The 19,339-nt window shown below is 39.9% G+C and overlaps 1 protein-coding gene and 1 pseudogene across 1 annotated transcript in view; both read right to left on the bottom strand.

Moving 5' to 3' along the window:
- ATRNL1 (attractin like 1) overlaps positions 1–19,339 on the bottom strand; it is a 1,361,117-nt gene that overhangs the window by 35,014 nt on the left and 1,306,764 nt on the right. The window lies entirely within an intron of this gene.
- LOC140513660 (ferritin heavy chain-like) lies at positions 1,493–2,430 on the bottom strand (annotated as a pseudogene).

Below are 19,339 nucleotides of genomic sequence, written 5' to 3'. Positions count from 1 at the left end.
AAGGTCTGCTGTGCCACCTAGCTGCCCCCATGACACACTTTTAAATTCAACTTGCAGTTAACATTTTCTAGAATGTAAATTCTTATATCTAGGTAATCAATAAAACAATAATTCAAGCCTTGATTTGTAGCATTTGCTGATTTGCAAAGTGTAAATGCTCATACTAAAAATTTAGCAATCATCTCTTCTGAGCAGGTAAGAGCTGGCTCCAGTCTTCTACTGCAATTCATCCCAATTCTTGAAACTACTCTTTGTGCTTGCTCAGTCATTTCAGTTGTATCTAACTCTTCACAACCACAGGTGAGATTTTCTTGGCAAAGGTATAATTGTGAATGGAATGTATAACAATAATGGTGGCATCTGCACATCTCTTTCTTTGCAAAGCTCTTAGCCTATATACCCCATTTTATCATCACAATATCCCTGAGAGGAGAAAGTGATTATTTTCTCCATTTTATCACAGAGGAAACTGATACTGAGGGAGGTTAAATCATTTGCCCATGGTCCTTCATCTAGTAAGTGTCCAAGGTAGGATTTGAATCTAGAACTTTCTGACTCCAAGTCTAGCACTACATTGGTGCAGGGTGAAAAGTGCTGGACTTGGAGTCAGGAAATTCTGAGTTCAAATCTTGTCTCAGATACTCATTAGCTGGACAAGTGAACCTGGACAAGTCACTCAATCTTCCTTACTCCCTGTTTCCTCATCTGTAATACTGAGATAATAATATCATCTCATAGAGCTATTGTGAAGACCAAATGTGATAAAATATGGAAATCACTTTGCAATTCTTCAAGTTAGGTAGATAGAGCCCTGGACCTGGAGTTAGGAAGACCTGAGTTCGATTTTGACAACTCCCCGTGTACCCCCCACCATGGGTTGCATACATATTTATACCCACATATGTATACATATGTTTGTATGTATGCATGTGCAATCTAATAGAAGCTCCAGTTGATGAGGACAGCCTAGCTCATGACAACAAAAGGCAACTGAATTTCATTTAGAAGATGAATTGTATAAAGATAGGTATCTGGGTCATAGGCTCTTGTCCCTGCTAGAAAATGAGTCTACCCAGTTTTTCATTCCACCTCAGTACTTGGCACTGAGAGGAGGAGAGGAGTTATATAACACAACTCAAATCAGATGTTTTGAGGGTCTGCCAGTCTTGGTTTCTTTGTCTGAGAGCATTGTCTCTGCAGAAACCAATAGTCTCCCCATCTCCCTTGGTGGATAACCACACTCCAGACAGAGGAGCCTAACAGCTGTGACTCCCTTGACGAGGAAAGATTCGCAAAGTTTTATATGCCAAGGGATCATGTCACATTAAGCCAAGTATACAAGCATTTATTAAGCACCTACTATTTTCCAGGCACCGTGCTGGGTGTTGTTATCAAAAGTCCAATTTAGGTTTGAATAGTGAGAGACTTCCAAGTCTGACCTGTGGTAGAGAAGCCTGTGCTCCTGGCCCCATTAAGTGGTTATGATGATTTTTTTTCATCAGTACCAAGTCACTTTATTGGGATGTAAATGGTAGTAGTTTTTTGGTACAGATTATGAAAAGGTCAGATAACCAAGATATGCATGCACTGAAAGACAGTAGGAGTCACGCCCACAGTTCCCAGGTGTGGGGGAAGCCAGGTGTGGCTTAGCTCTCGTTGTCACGGTCTCCAAGGGTGTGCTTGTCAAAAAGATATTCCGCCATGCCCGAATCGGGGGCCCCCATTTTGCGCAGGTTGGTGACGTGATCACCCAGTTGTTTGATGGACTTTACCTGTTCGTCCAGATAGTGAGTTTCGATGAAATCACATGAATGGGGGTCATTCTTGTCAGTTGCCAGCTTGCGCAATTCCAGGAAAGACTGACTGACATTTTTTTCCAAGTGCAGAGCACGCTCCATTGCATTCAGCCCACTCTCCCAGTCATCTCGGTCGGGTTTCTTGATGTCCTGCAGGAAGAGCGGCCGCCGCGCTGGTTCTGGAGCTTCCTCAGCTTCTCAGCGTGCTCCCTCTCCTCGGGGGAGTAGGCAGTGGAGGAAGTTCTTCAGCGCTGCGTCATCTCGGTCAAAGTAGTAAGACCTGGACAGGTAGACGTAGGAGGCGCAGAGCTCCAGGTTGATCTGGCGGTTGATGGCGGCCTCCGAGTCCTGGCGGTAGTTCTGCCGCACCTGAGAGGGGGACGAGGTGGTCATGGCGGGGAAGCCGGGGCGGCTGAGCGGGCGGCTGCTGCGCGAACGGGAGGACGGACAAAGTGTTGGTTAGTGGAGGTGAAGGTGGGCAGGTGGCTAAGGGCGGCTCCGTCCGGGAATAGAGCGGCGGGTTCCGTTCAAGCTCCGTTGAAGCAGGAAACCGCAGCGATTCCCCTTCCCTGCGCTTCTGGCCGGTTATGATGATTTTCAAAGCTTGACAACTGAGCTAAAGTAAACTAAGGCAGACATTCTGCTATCCTCTGTTAAGCATCCTTACTATTCTTAGTGGTCCGTTTGTCCTTGTTCATGAAGGTGTGCCTTGAAATTCCAAAGCTGGTGACCAAGATTCAATTCTAAATCTAGATTTGATGTTTTTGCAGGGAAAGGGGACAAAAGCACCTAAAGAGGTGAGTTTGCTTCCCCCAAACAACTGCATTTCTGATGTACTTCAAGATGTCTTCCAGAGTCCATTTAGGCCAGCCTCCTTCCTGCAGCCATCCTGCCATTTCAGGCATATATAGAGAAAATTTATCTTACTTTTAAAGTCAATGAGGGAAGGAACCGTACAATCTTTTAATTAGTCACCAGAATTTATTAAGTGCATACTATGGGCCAAACACTGTGCTCAGCCTTGGGAATACAAGTACAAGTATAGGAAAGAGAATCACTGACCTCATAGAAGCTCATATTCAAAGAAAGGAAGATGACAGATAGAAAGAAGTTGAGAAGGGGCAGGGAAAAGGTGACAGGAAGAAACTACAAACTCCTTCCATAGCTTATTACAACCATGCACACATCCCTTATATTTTCAGGAGGGGCATCCCTGATGCTCTAATCAAAGTATAGATGAATTAATAGAAGAGAATTGGAAGGAACCTCCATGTTCCAAGTTAGAACCGTAGTGAGCTTGGGCAGAAATTCACCAACCACATGCCCCCATAGATTCCATAAAGGTTGAACAAAGGTGATGTTGGCACAGGTTTAACATGAGGAGGAATCACTGTTTTCTGAAGAAGCTGATATCCAATATCTTCATCCCCCTCTCAAGAAGCACATGATACGGTGGAAAGAGCACTGGCTTTGAATTCAGGAAAGCCCTGGTTCAGATCTCACCTTTGCAACTTACTAGTCTTGTGACCTCATCCTTAAACTGACAGAACAGTAGCACCTTCAAAAATTTATCAGACAAGGTGACTGTTTAGTGTTTGAGAAATGAATTATGGACATGACTGTTAAGGGTTCCTCTGGCTGATGAGAAAAGGCACCTAAAACTTTTCCTCAGGTTTTTTTTTTTGGATCCTGAAACTCTCCTTGTGGCTCCATCCATCTAAAATCCCATATGCCATCCGAGAATACATGATTGACTAGAATACCCATGCCATTTCTCAGTATGCCTTGACTTCCCAAGCAGAATGCCTATTGGCGAGTATGAAGAGAATTTTTCAAGACTACTGTCAAAAATACCTAAGGGAACTATCCTTCTTCTCAAGGTCAAATTAGTCTTTGAAGAGTATTTGTGATTGCTAAAGGAAAATTACTTTTGTCCTCCTAATGATAGGAGAAAGAAAAAGAGCTTCAGTTCTTTTTTAAAAATCTGTTTATTTCTTTTTAGTTTTAAACATTCATTTCCACAAGATTTTGAGTTGCAAATTTTCTCCCCATCTCTTCCCTTCCCTCACCCCAAGACAATGTACATTCTGATTACCCCTTCCCCCAATCTGCCTTCTCTTCTATCACACTCCTCCTTTCCCTTATCCCCATCTTCTCTCTATTCTTGTAGGGCAAGGTAAATTTCTATATCCCATTACCAGTATTTCTTATTTCCCAGTTGCATGCAAAAACAATTCTCAACATTCGTTACTAAACCTTTGAGTTCTAACTTGTCTCCCTTCCTCCCTCCCTCCACATCGCCACTGTGAAGGAAACCAATTCAATATAGGCCATATATGTGTAGTTATGCAAAAGACTTCCATAATAGTCATGTTGTGAAAGACTAACTTGATTTCCCTCTATCCTATCCTGTCCCCCATTTATTCTATTCTCTCTTTTGTCCTTGTCCCTCCCCAAAAGCATTTACTTCTAATGACTCCCTCCTCTCATTTGCCCTCCCTTCTATCATCCCCACCACTTATCCCATTCTCCTGCACTTTCCTGTACTGTAAGATAGATTTTCATACCAAATTGAGTGTGCATGTTATTCCCTCCTTAAACCAAACGTGATGAGAGTAAGCTTCACTTTTTCCCTCTCACATCCCCCTTTTCCCTTCCATTTAAAAAGCTTATTTTTGCCTTTTTTATGAGAGATAATTTGCCCCATTCCATCTCTCCCTTTCTCATCCCAATATATTCCTCTCTCACCTCTTAATATTATTTTTTTAGATATCATCCCTTCCTATTCAACTCACTCTGTGCCATCTGTCTATATGTATATAATCCCTCCAACTACCCCAATACTGAAAAAAAGTCTCAAGAGTTACTGATATTATCTTTCCATGTAGGGATGTAAATAGTTCAGTTTTAAACAGTCCCTTGTGATTTTTCTTACCTGTTTACCTTTTCATGCTTCTCTTGATTCTTGTGTTTGGAAGTCAAATTTTCTATTCACCTCTGGTCTTTCCATCAAGAATGTTTGAAAATCCTCTATTTCATTGAATGACCATTTTTCCCTGAAGGAAAAATGCTCAGTTTTGCTGGGTACGTGATTCTTGGTTTCAGTACTAGTTCTTTTGACATCTGGAATATCATATTCCAAGCCCTGTGATCCCTTAATGTAGAACCAGCTAGATCTTGTGTTATCCTGATTGTATTTCCATAATACTTGAATTGTTTCTTTCTGGCTGCTTGCAATATTTTCTCCTTTACCTGGAAACTCTGGAATCTGGCTACAGTATTCCTAGAAGTTTTCTTTTCCAATCTCTTTCAGGAGGTGATCAGTGAGCTTTTTCAATATTTATTTTGCCCTCTGGTTCTAGAACATCAGGGCAGTTTTCCTTGATAATTTCATGAAAGATGATGTCTAAGCTTTTTTTTTTTGATCATAGCTTTCAGGTAGGCCCACAAGTTTTAAATTGTCTCTCCTGGATCTATTTTCCAGATCAGTTGTTTTTTCAATGAGATATTTCACATTGTCTTCAATTTTTTCATTCTTTTGGTTTTGTTTTGTAATTTCTTGGTTTCTCATAAAGTCATGGATTTCCATCTGCTCCATTCTGGCCTGCACTCTGGTCTGGGAGCAACCACAAGCTTTTCTGCCCAGGATCTGCAAGTAGGGTTCCCTCTCCACAACTGCCTCCATCTCCACCATGCCAGTGTTCCTCCTCACCCCAGGGTTGCCACTCAGGGCTGAAATTCAGATCAGCTGCTTGATTCCCCCAAGGTCTTTAGGCAGAGGGCTCCAAAAAGGGACACTGCATCTGCCTGGGGCCAGGCCTTGGCCAAGATCCTGCTCCCTTCTCACCTAGGTGAAAGAGCTTTCTCATTGACCTTTGAAGCTGTCTTTGGCATTTGTGGGTTGAGGAATTTGAGAACTGCAGGTGTTGCCTGGGATTCCACATCTTGAAGTCTGCTCTGGTCCTGTCCTTGCTGCACCAGGAGGCCAAGGCTGAGCTAAGCTCTGTGAGCTACACTCCATGTGCTATGCTCCACTCCGAGACTGGTGCAATTGACCTTTCCTGTCAGCCTTCCAGGCTGCCGTGGGCTGGAAATCTTTTCACTCTGTTGTTTTGTGGCTTCTGCTTCTCTAAAATTTCTTCAATTCTTTTTTTTTTTTAGAGTTACTATGGGAATTAATTGAATTTTAAGCTTCGATGAGGAAAATATGGAACTTGTGAAGAGAAAAATATATTTGTGACATGTATTAATTAAAATTAAATTATATTTGCATTTTATAGTTTTAAAAATAGTCTATGCATACTTTTTCAAATATTGCTGCCATTTTCCCAACAATTTCCTCTTCTCCCACATAAAATCTTCCTTTGAAACAAAAGGCTACAGTTAATTAAGAGACACATTAACTATATCTGATAGGGTTCATATGTCTGATTCTTCTCCTATAGTGCACCGCCTCCTTCCCTAGAGAGAGAGAGGTATGTCAGTCAACGCCCATTTAGTAAGCACCTACTGTGGGCCAGACACCGTTTTATGTACTGGGGACAAAAGAAAGACCAATGACAGTTCTTGCTCTCAAGAAGCTCAACATGGTCTTATGGAGTCAAGTTTGATCGTTACATTAGTCTGAGTTATGACATATTTCATCTTGTTTTTCTTGACATCTTTATAGTTATACATGTCACTCTTGGTTCTTTGCTTCCAAGTTTATAAAATGCTTTCCTCATAACAATCCTGCAAGTTTCTGTAGTGTGTGTTACCATTCCTATTTTTAAGATGAAGAAAATGAGACCCAGAAGAATAAGTAGGATGTTCAAGGTCACTCTGCCTAGGTAGGGATGGTGCTGGGACTCAAGGTCTTTGACTTCTAAGTTGAATGCTCATTTCCCTGTCTTTCCAGTGGTAGTTAATGGCCACCCGTAACCTGTAGCACAAAGAGATTGTTAGGTCAAAAGGTATTTGCTAGCTTTCAGGTTGCAACAAACCCTATTAAGTTATGTTATAAGGAAATCCATTTATTTTACTTGCCATGGGAACAAGAGAGAAAATCATAATGGAAAAAAACTCTGCAAGTCCTTCTTCCCTTATTCTAGTTTTGGGAAAAGTAATACAAGAAAATAAAACCGTAAAAAACAAAATGTTAAATGATTTTCATAGTTACTGTAGACTTACAGACAGTTTCAAAAAAAAATTATTCAGTTCCAGAAAATCGCTTGACCTGGAGTCTCTGTATGGGTTGGACTGTCTTCTCTTTTTATTTTATAGCTTCTTGTGTCATACAGCTAAGAGAACAACTAGTATTCCCTATCAGCAAACAAAAAATTTCCTGGAAAAACAACACAAAGAATGATGGCTTAGGGTCTATTCAATTTATTTTGGGTCTTTTTTTCTTTCTTTCTAATTCTCATTATTAGGCTCACTTACTTATTGGCAAAAGACCCATCCTGATTTCCCATAAGTCCTTGCCATTTAGGACCATTCAGTTCTCCATGGCTTTGTTATAGTAGAAAGCTTGTACTTGTTTGTATAATCACCAGCACACAGTCTCAAAAGCTGAGTAGCACTGACATCATTGTCCACATGACCTCTTAATTTAGGTCAAGCAGATCAGAAAGATGGATCAGAGATGGAACACAGTCAGTGGTACTGTTATTGAATTGGCTTGTTGAAGACATTAAGACCCTCCTCTCCCTTTGACTTCCCTTCCCTCTACTCCTTTCCCTTGCTTTTAATCTCTTCCATTCTCCTCCCTTCTCCTTGATTCATTCAGTGGGAGGAACTGCATTTCATTGATGCTATATAGCACCCCCAGCACTACACCATTTCTATCAAATAAACTCTTATTTAACAACTTTTATTAGGCAGGTCCTATCCTAGGCACTAGAGATGCAAAAGGCAAAATAAGACAGTACCTTTATGGCACAATGGAAAGAACACTGAATTTAGAATCAGAGGATATGGGTTCAAATCCTGCCTCTCTGTCGTCCTCATTTATGTCATCTATAACATGTGGGGATTGGGTTTCTTGAGTCTAGATCTACGATCCTATGTTCCCATCCTTGGTCCATCATATGCCCATGGGCAGAATAAGACATGTACAAGTTGGCATGACGTAATTTGGGGGAGTAGAGAATACTAACAAGTAGCAGAATTAGAGATTTCATGGAGGAAATGGAATGTGAATGAAGCTGTGAAGGATAATAAGAATTCTGAGAGACTTAGTGATTTCTTGGCAGTGAGGAGAGCCTATGAGAAAACAGATGAGGGAGAGGAGAGAGAGGAGAGAAACAGAGGGAGAGGGAGAGGGTGAGGGAGAGGGAGAGGGAGAGGGAGAGGGAGAGAATGCTGAGTTCAGGAAAAGCTAGCGTCTACTTTGACTGGAAAACTGACGTTCATGAAGAAGAGTGATATGAAATAAAGCTAAAAAGGTAGATAAGTGGTAGACAGATTATAGAAGAGCCTAAAAACCAAGCTGAGGAGTTTAATTTTTTTCCTTACAGCAACTGAAAGTTTTGGAGCCAGGAGTATGTATGACTGACTCTCTCTCTTTCTCTCTCTCTCTCTCTCTCTCTCTCTTTCTCTCTCTGTCTCTCTCTTTCTCTCTCTGTCTCTGTCTCTCTATCTGTCTCTCTCCCTCTCTCTCTCTGTCTCTCTCTTTCTCTCTCTCTCTCTCTCTCTCTCTCTCTGTGTGTGTGTGTGTGTCTCTCTCTCTGTCTCTCTCTGTCTCTGTCTCTCTCTCTGTCTCTTTCTCTCTCTGTCTCTGCCTCTATCTCTCTGTCTCTGTCTCTCTGTCTCTGTCTCTCTCTTTCTCTCTCTGTCTCTGCCTCTATCTCTCTGTCTCTGTCTCTCTATCTCTGTCTTTCTCTTTCTCTGTCTCTGTCTGTCTCTCTGTTTTTCTTGGTCTCTCTCTGTCTCTCAGATATAGTCAACCCTATACTGTAGGAATAGTTTCTGAGGGGCAGCTATGTGGAGGATGGTTAAGAGCAAGGCGATACCATGTGCATGGAGACCAATTAGGAGGCTGTCGCTGTAGTACAGGAAAGAGGTAGTGAAGAACTATGGTAGTGGCTATGAATGGAGGAAAGAAAATTTAGATTTAGGGAAGAAAACAATTTTTGTTCTGGACCTGTTGAATCTGAGACGATAGTTAAATCAGGTGGAGATGTTTGGCAAGTCATTGGCATTATGGTACTGGAGTTCAGAAAAGAGACAAGACCTGGATATAAACAGATCTGGACTCATCTTTATAGTCATGATCATTTAACCCATGGAAGCTGATGAGATCACCAAAATACTTCATATTCTAGCCAAACTGAATTACTTATTGTTCAGGGTCATTGTAAAGATCAAGTGAGATCAAATTTGCAAAACACCTTGGAATCCTTAAAGCACCATACACATGCTAACTATTATTAGCTTTTATCATTTTATGGCTCCATCGATTTTGTCAATTCTGTAAAGAATAATTGTTGAAAGTTATTGAAAAATCAGAATGTCTATAAACATAAATTTTATATGATATTTTTTTCAAGGGCAAGTAGCTGTACAGCAAAATAGTCTGAATAAACTACAGACCAAGATTGTTTTGGGATGCTTAAATTAAGTTGTAAAGAATCTAGGGGCTAGAACTCAAATGTCAGCTAATGCCTTCAGCAAGGAAGGACAGTTAGGAAGTTCTGAAATTATATTTCTCTTTCTACTTCAGTTGCAAAAATTTGTTGCTAGTCTAATGCTTTGTGAATCTTGCTAATGAGCCTGCAGTCATGAACATGATCCCTTGGGGAGTTCAGTTACCTGTGGTCTGATTCATGACCAGATTCATACTTAACTATGAGTAATTTCCTTGAAAATACCCACAGTTGCTCCTGAGGTTGGCTGAGTAAGACAATGTGGATAGGTTGGTTGGTACAAAACAATCAATTGTCTTGGGAAAATGACAGCATAGTTTATAGATTATGCATCATTTGTTGTATTTTCCACATACATTATTCATTCACAAATTCTTTAGTTTAAATGTTTAAATACTTTCTCCATTTATAAGGACCTAGATTGAGTTGCATATAATGACACACACACACATATATGTATATGAGAAGACATATAATTCCTCACTTTCCAATTCAATTGATGATAATATGACCACATGTGATGAAGTTTAATACATAAATCACATGGCTCTATACGAGGCAATCCCTGTATAAAGGGTAAATTAGGGCATTGAATGAATCGAAAAGGGAACAAAAAGGGCGGGGCTAGGAGTTACTGATGCTGAAGACATTTCTGTTCATTTTGGTGGAAATGAATAATTTGTGAATTGTGTAATTAGCATCTTTTCTCTTTAAAATAAAAAACCCTAGGCCTAGAATTAAGATCTAAGTTCAAATGAGGTCTCAGACACTTGTGTAGTTACGTGACCTTGAGAAAGTTACTTAATTGCTGTTTGCCTCAGTTCCCTCATATAGCATTTATATCCCAGGGTTGTGAGAATAAATGAGATCATAGTTGTAAAACACTTAGCACAGTGCCTAGTACATAGTAAGCATTATAGAAATGTTAGCTATTATTGGTGCTGTCCAGTCATTGAGTCCTGGACGACTCTTTGTGACCCCATGGACCATAGCACTATAATACTGTCCATGGGGTTTTCTTGGCAAAGGTACTAGAGTGGTTTGCCATTTCCTTCTCCATTGAATTAAGGCAAACAGAGATTAAGTGGCTTGCCCAGGGTCACAGCTATTAAGTGTCTGAGGCTGGATTTGAACTGATGTCTTCCTGACTCCAGACCCACAGCTCTATACACTGAGGCACCCAGCAGCCTACATCTATTATTATTAGTTCTTATAAATTAACCACTTTAGAAATTATTTCTCAATGTGCCATGATTGATATAAGGCACTTTTACATTTGATTTTCAAATTTGTTTTCCATAACCTTTAACCCACACAGTGCAGGGAGGTACGAGTCTACGATTTTTTTTTTGTTAAATTGGTTTTGTCTCATTCACAAACTAAGGACCACAAGAAAGCCTGCATTGTCCTACGCCACTGCAGAAGAAACACCCCCCAAAATCATAGATATTGCCATGTGAAACCTCACACTAATTTTAAGGAGTCCACAGTGTAGATTAAATGCTGATTTACCCTTTCTTTAGAAAAGGTCTGTGTTGTCCTATCTCAAAACTTATAGCTTATGATCTCAAAAATGTCACTAAGGTAAACTATAAACCTAGAAAATTATCAACCCATCTTCAAGAATCGTGAATTACAGAGGTAGAACTGGAAAGGAGCTTAGAGGTCATCTTGTCCAATTCCTTCTTTTGTTACATGAGGAAATAATTCACTGTTTGGAAGAGTCAAAGGTCACACAAGTAAAAACAGTTAAGAATCTGGGCTAGACCTCTGATTTTGCTTGAAGACTTCTTGCAAGGAATGGGCAGATGAAAACAACTTGTTCCAAGAGCCATGGCAGCTAGCTGGAGTGCTTGGTCAGACGTTGCTGATGCCTAGTTCATCCACTGCATCTCAGGCCATCCCCAGTCATCCTGACTTATGTCTTGCCATTAGATCTTAATGACTTTGGAAGAGAGAATGAGGGTGGTGACTTTGTTCGGCTTTGCCTCACTTGAATCCAATTCATGTGCAAGTTCAGACATCTGTCCTCTTCTAAAACAAAGGATGCACAACACAAGAAATGCCTCAGTCAATGCTGGTTGTCACATTCTCTGCAATTCATAGTCTCAGGGTTTCTCAAGAGCATTAAGGTTAAATAACCTGCCCAGAGACACCTAACCAGAATGTGACAGAAGTGGGACATGAGTCCATTTCTTCCTGGTTCTGAGGCCAGCTCAGCTACAGTCCCAACTCTATATCCTGCCCTCTTACCAGTCAGCTGGACAGTTATATTATCATGGTTAAACTCACAGTAAACTCAAAGGAAAAATTTCATGGTGTTAACAAAGCTTCAGAAATGGACAATTCCAACCCAACTAAGTCAGTAGAGATGGAGAGCTGGAAGGAGCCTCACAGAGGGCATCTAGCCCAACTCTCATTTAACAAATGAGGAAACCAACATCCCCAAAGTTTAGGAACTTGGCCAAGTTTAAAAAAAAGTAGTAAGTGACAGAGGCAGGATTTGAACTCAGATCCTCTGACTCCAAATTCAGAACTCTTTCCATTCACTGAATCTGTTGTTGTTCAGTTGTGTCTGCCTCTTCATGACCTCATTAGGAATTTTCTTGGCAGAGATACTGGAGTGGTTTGCCATATCCTTCTCTACCTCATTTTATAGATGAGGAAACTGAGGCAAACAGGGTTACGCGACTTGCCCAAGATCACACAGATAGTAAGCATTTGACGTTGGATTGGAACTTAGGAAGATGAGTCTTCCTGACTCTGGGCCAGTGCTCTAAGTGCCACCTAGCTGCCCTGTTGTATTAGTAATGATAGATGTCATTATTTAGACTAAGGATCAATGTCTTGATTACCTTACTAATTATAATATTACCAAAAATTAGAAATAGCAAGATGGTGAAGGGAGCATTTCTAAATACTTCATTTTAAGCCAGTGGCAGTTAAAGTGGTGACAGAAATTAAATTCCCAAGAAACAATATTATAGCCCATTGTTTCTAGAAATGCATGCAAAAGCAAGAGGAATTCAACTACCATAGAGCTGGGAACTATTATGGGAAAAAGTGATTTGTTTACTTGAACAAACAAAACCCTTTAACAGCAGCATCTGCACCACAAGACCTAATTCACAATCAACCTCATTTGGCATCATTGCTGAATTTATTATTATTTTTTTTAAAATTAACTACTTCTTTTGTCAACTCCTTCTGGGAATTCAGGCCAGAACCTGGAAATTTCAAGCTTATGAGGCAGAATTCTAATGATAGCTCAAGGAAGAGGAGACCTGGAGAGAGAATAAAGTACCTACTCCTGCTGCTTCTTTCTTTCATTCCTCCACCCCCCAAATCACCTGCAGACCCATGAGCAAGGGAGGGATCGTCATCTCCCCAAATATCGCCCGCTTCCCTGGCATCTGGAACAGAGGCAGTAAACAAAGATGGGAGTGAAGGGAGGCAGCCTGGGAGATGATAGAGGAGGTTTACTGTTCTATTAACTTATTTTAGCACACTCTGTCACCTCTGAGTCATACTGAGGCAGGGAGAGGAAATCTATCACTCTGATTCTACCCTGAGGACTCCACCAGAGGCTATAGGGCACCCCGAAGCGAATGTCCCTGAGGTTTAAAGAAAACATTTCCCCGGCTTGTGAAGAATGGGTCCTGTTTTGTTAAAAAATAGTGTCGTAAAACCCAAAGACCTGGGGTATCTCCCTTCATCTCTTCAGGTTTATGGCTCAGAAGAGGCAGCTGTGATGGATGAAGGCCCCCAGAACCCCAGGTCATTTGGGATGGTAATAGGTATATTTCCCTTGATTCTGATGAAGCTGAGAGACTTTTACAAATAAGGACTTTATCTTTTCAGGAGCAGGAGGTAGAAGAAAAGCTTGACTGATCTCTCTGATGAGAACATTATTAAAACTTTCTATCTCCCAGCATTCCATTTCTCTTTCATTGTCTAGTGACCTTTTTATTGGACAGTGAAGAAAGAGACTCATTTCCCTGAACTTCTGATATGTTGCTTATATTTAATATTCTGTTTACTCAAAAACATATCTATCGCCCAGAACCTCTGGCAGGAGGTTTGAAATACGAATGAGGAAGATGGCGCTTATCAGCTAAAGTGCCCAGTTTAAAAAATAGCTCCCAGCTTTATCTCCCAGAAAATGTCAAGTCGCCATTCACATGGGGCACGTTCCCTTCAAAAAGGTCAACAAAGCAGAACTGGGCAGGAGGAGGAGGGGCCAAAGGCAGGCCAGAAATGAGGGTACGAGTTCTAAGACGATACTAGTTAATGGATTTGCCCTGTTTTTATACACTCCGTTTGCTGAATTATGACTTCTCTGGGTGATCTATTGTTCATCAATGAGCATTTATAGGAGGATAATTGATTAATTGGAGACAATAGTGTATAGTGGATAGCATGCTGGATTTGGACTCTGGAGGGGCTGGGTTCAAATACAACTTGTAATACTCACTAGCCAATTAGTGAACTTTGGGTGAGTCACATAAACTCTCTTTATTACTAAGTTATTTATAAGATGCCTAGGTAGAAGGTGCCCTGTAGTAATGAAATCATAGATCCTTGATACAGTATAATTTATATATTGGGTAATTGCTTTAGTTAGGGGACTCAATTCAAGGTATGTAAATTTGCATATGTAAATAAGAAGCTTTTCTCTAATTGAAAAATAATTATTAATTTCCATATGATTTTACAAATTACATGGCTTCCTAAGGGTAGAGCAGGCCAATGAAGGACCCAGGTTCATATTCTATCTTTGACTCTTATTACCTGCGTGAGGCTGGGCAAGTCATTCCATTCATCAAGTTTCTCATCTGTAAAATGGAAGGGTTGGACTCAATCAGGGGTTCTTTTGTGTTATGGACTCTTTTTGCAGTTGAAAGAAGCCTTTCAACCCTTCCTCACAATAATGTTTTGAAACGCATAAAATAAAATACATAGGATTAAAAATGAAGTCCATTCTATTCATATAGTTACTGAACTATTAAAAAACAAAGAGAACAAGTTAATAGAGCCCAGGTTAAGAAGTCTGGACCTGAAGAACTCTTGGGTTATTTTATTTGTTGAGGAGGTAAGATATTCCATGCTCCTCATGGAAATTTTGTTGAATCTCTGTCCTATCTCAGAATTAACAGATTTTAGGAGGCAAAATCAGCGACTGAAAACCATCCCATCTAATGAATTTGAGGTGGAAAATTCTCAGAGCGTTAAACTGAGGAGGGGATGAAACCAAAGAATCACAACAACAGAAAATCTTAAAAGTCTTCTCTGGCAAGTCACATTAAGCATATCATTAGCATCAACGAACATTTGCTCAGTGCCCAATTGCAGGTGGCAGGGGTCTCCCAGTGTAGAGAGAACTCCATAGCCCAGATCACTGTCCTTTAGGTGATTATAGTATAAGACAATATCTTACCAAAGTGTTTGCTCGGCTTCACTTGCCTAAATGTGATTTGACAAAGAGCTAGGAAGTGCTTTCTCTAAGATCCCTCTAATCCCCACAGTGCCTCTCCTGGTTTTCCTAGCCTGTTTGCCTACAATCCAAGCTGTGTCACAGATTTAATAAACACACAATTACCAAGGATGAGAGGATAAGCATTTCTGGCAAGAGAGAAAACTACTCTGAATTTCAAGACAAGTTGTCAAGTTCTAGGAAAGGTCATCAAGGTGGACAGCGATAGGAACCAGTTTCATAGATCAAGATTTTGATAGGTACCAGTATGACAAAGGCCTGATTTAGGGAGGGGGGAGAAGTGAAAAAGGGGGAGTAGGGATGTTATGCTGTGTAAACATCCCAAGGTCAGGGTCTGATGACCCCCCAAAGGGCAAAAGAGCAATTGTCCATTGTCCTGTGATATTGTTTGAGTTTGTTACGAGAGAAAAGAGAAATAATGACCTGTCACTTTTACTGTAGAAGAGAAACTCTCTCTCTCTCTCTCTCTCTCTCTCTCTCTCTCTCTCTCTCTCTCTCTCTCTCTCTCTCTCTCTAGCACACACACACACACACACATTTCTCTTTCTATCTGTCTCCATCTCTCTGTCTATGTGTCTTTCACTCTCTCCTTCTCCCCCTTTCCCCCAATGCTAAGGAGAAGAAGATATGGAAATAAGCCACAAGGAATACAGTTTAAAGAGAGAAGGAAAATATTGAAATCCTTATTTTTGCTTTTAGGATCAGAAATGGTACCCACATGATTTTGCAGATAAGAACATGACTCCAAGGTCAAGCATGATATAAGTGTAAAGACAGTGGAAGAAAATAGAAAACTAAGACTAGATAGAAAGTATAATCAATCAAGGTACATGCTTTGAAAAAAATAGCCTGATTGTCTAATGCACACCCTGCTATTTTTTACATATATAAACAACCTATTTCTAATTTCAGTTGGTGTGCTGCTGCTTATGTAAGATGGGATGACACATGACTCCTCTCTATCCCTTAACAGAAAGATTTCTATATCTTGGATATTGATTTTTGGAAGAGGATAAGATGGCAGGTTTGTACCTTAGAGTGAAGGGATGGCATGATTAGGACCAAAGCTATCAGAAATATGCTACATATATAAAATTTAGGAGTCTGAAAGGAGGAAAGTTATGCCTATTACAGAAATGAATATAGCAAATAGATCCTTTCAGGCACAAAGAGTATAAGACCTTTCAGGGGTCCTAGGGACTAACAAACTGTACTTAAGAGTCTCTGACCCTTCTGAGAAGTGCTTCCCTCCTTTCCCCAACTAACCCTTTCAAGATACTGATACAAATGGGAGGATCTTAATCCATGTCCAGAGTACATTCCTTGACCAAATCCTTTAGAGATCACTCAAAACTCAGTTCAAGTGATACCTTGTTCGTGAAGGTTTCCCGGATTAATCCAAACTTTAGTGATTCTGCTCTTTTATGAACTTTTAAGTCACATAGAGTCTTTGACTCAAAATGAATGGGATTTTCTGGCAGTGGACAACTTGGGATGATATATGATGCCTTCCATTGCAGAAATTTGAACCTTGCTGTAACTATTTAGTTCTCTGTGCAGATAGATCACTGTCCATCTGCAGCAGATGCCCAAGATCTAAACATATATGTTAAGTACATGCCTCAAAAATGAGTGCATGTGCAAATATGAGCATATATATGCATACATGTACGTTTCATAAATGCATTTATATACACAGGCAGAAAGACTAGGCAAAGGACTGGTCATTGCCATTGCCATCCCTTCCCAATTCATAATATCACCACTGCAGGCTCAACAACTCCCTGAGTCCTTCCTCATGGCCCAAGTAAAATTATCTATTCAATAAGGGAATGAGTCCTAGGGCACCATGTTTCTTTTCTCTTGAAGGAACTTGGCCCTAGAACTACCCTTTTTTCTATCTTGATCATTAGTTGAGACTAAGGACTAGAAGTGAATTTTACTGTTAAAACTTATTTAGTTCCTTCCTTTTGCTCAGGAATTGTTCATCAAATAACAGTTGTCTTTGCTATTGTGAAAAGGATGACAACCTACTGTCCTACTGGTTCACTCAGAGTCCTGGTGATTTTGTGTTTTAGATCGCCTAGGTGAAGCTTACTTCTCTGACCACCAGTTCCTGTTCTCTCATTCTTTTCTCATCTGTATCTAGATTCCCAATTCGCTCTTTCTTATTCTTCCATTATGACTTCCTACACTTCTGTGCTATTGTTAACAAATTGTCCTTCATATAAATCTGTGTCCTTCACAATATGATGTATCCAAGAAGCTTCCCATTACCTACCAAATAATGTGTATCTCTTAAGTTTAGACTATTTGAGGGTAGAGACCACTTTGTATTCTCTATAATGCCTAGAATAGAAGAAGAATTATAGGATCATAAAATTATACAATTTGGTATGATACATAGAGAAAAGCATGAAAAGATTTATATGATCTGATACAAAAGTAAGCTGAGTCAGCAACACAATTTACAGTCACAACAATGTAAACAGAAAGAAAAACCTCCAAAATAATCAAAAGTGAATGTTAGAAGCAGAAGAACATTGTACACATTAACAGCAATATTGTAAGGACAATTAAATGGGAAAGATTTAGCTACTCCAATCAATAGAATGATCCAAGAAAATTCCAAAAGATCCATGATGAAAAATACTGTCTCCAGAGAGAACTGATGAACTCTGAATGCAGATCAAAGTATGCTTTTAAAAAACTTTTTCTTACTTTGTTTTCTTTTGTGACATGGTAATATAGAAATATATTTTGCATGACTTCACATGTATGACAAAAATCAAACTGCTTGTCTTCTCAAGGAGGGGAGAGCAGGAAGGAGGGAGAGGACTTGGAACTCAAAACTTTAAAAATAAATTTAAATTTTTTTACATGTCATTAGGAAATACCTAATGAAGTACATTAAGATATTTTTAAAAGTTAATGTTGCAAAGTTATAAAGAACAATCTTGGCTCCAAGAAATAAGGAGACACCCTACCCCAATTCTCTGCCAAGGTTGGAGGGTAATGGCCATGATGACGTGCATATATTTCTCAGACTTTTTAATATACTGATTGGTCTGGCTAATTGGTATTTTTTTCCTTCCTTTTCTTTTTATTCTTTAAATGTATTATTTCTTACATAGGGTGACGCTATGAGAAGGGAAGGGATAATAGAACTGGTGATGTGAAAGCACAAAATATATCTGTAAACTTTAATTTTAGAAATAAATATATAGTTTAAATAAGAAGCTTTTAGGTCATCTAGGCCCACTCCTACCTAAGCTCTGAATCCTTTCTGCAATATTTAGTTAATATCAAACCAGTTCCATTTAATTCAACATGTACTTCCAGGACATGCAACAGCATCTCTGACCATTCATTATCCAGCCTTCACTTGATGATGTCTAAGGGATTCACTACCTCAAGAAGTCACCCATTTCATTTTGAGAGAGTTCTAATGTTTAGAAAGTCTTTCTTCATGTGGATCTGAAATCTATCTGCCTACACCTTGATGTCTGAGGTCAATCAGATTTCAATTCAGTTCAATTGGTAGTAGGGTTGTGCCATGGAGGAAAAATGTTCATGGAGTCAAAGACTCTAGAATCAAATTCTACCTCTGATGCTAACTATCCATGTTCCCATGGGCAAGTCATTAAGCCATTCTAGACCTCAGTTTCCTCATCTGTAAAATGAAGGAGATTGAAGTAGATAGTCTCAGGAAGGCATTCCATATGATCTTTATTTTGCCTGTTGAAGACAGTTATTATGTATCCTCAAGCCTTCTCTTGTCCATATTGCACATCCTCTAGTTCTTTAGCTGATTTTTATATGACTTCAGTTTGAGTCCTGTCACCTTTCTAGTTGATTCCTAGCTTATCAGAACAATGGTTTTTCTTTTCATAGAGCTGGAGAGAACCTTAAAGATTATTTAGTCCAGTGTTTGTATTTAGAGATAGGGATCAGTGAACCTGTTGAACTTCTTCAAGTTTACACTGTTGATGTATAGCATCTCAAAAAATCATTTCAACCAGGAGGTGAGTTCTCAAAAAAGCAGCATGCTCAAGATAATTTACAATCAGAACCTCAGGATTTCCTTAAAAAAACTCACTCTTCTTCCTGTGTTGTTTAGACTCATGTCCTTGCCAGGTTAAGCTCTGCTTATGCTATGAGAAATACATACACAGGTGCTTACCCATATGTACCCAAAACCATTCCCAATGCTCTCTGTCCAGTAGGCAACCTTATGGGCTGCCTATTCCCTTAATGCCTGTAGAGGAGTGTGGCCTAGGAAATGCAGAGAACTGGGCACCCATCTATCAGTTTTCTCTCAGAAAGGAGTTTCCAAAACAAGCCTCAAAGAATTTTATTTACCTGACAACTGAACTGGCCAGAGATCTAACTGATCAACCAGAGATGAGGGTGTCCCTAACCCT

This window comes from Notamacropus eugenii, chromosome 1, assembly GCF_028372415.1.
Source record: "Notamacropus eugenii isolate mMacEug1 chromosome 1, mMacEug1.pri_v2, whole genome shotgun sequence".
Lineage (NCBI taxonomy): Eukaryota > Metazoa > Chordata > Mammalia > Diprotodontia > Macropodidae > Notamacropus > Notamacropus eugenii.
Note: the sequence above shows the minus strand (reverse complement) of the source record. Positions and strands in the feature narration are given on the sequence as shown.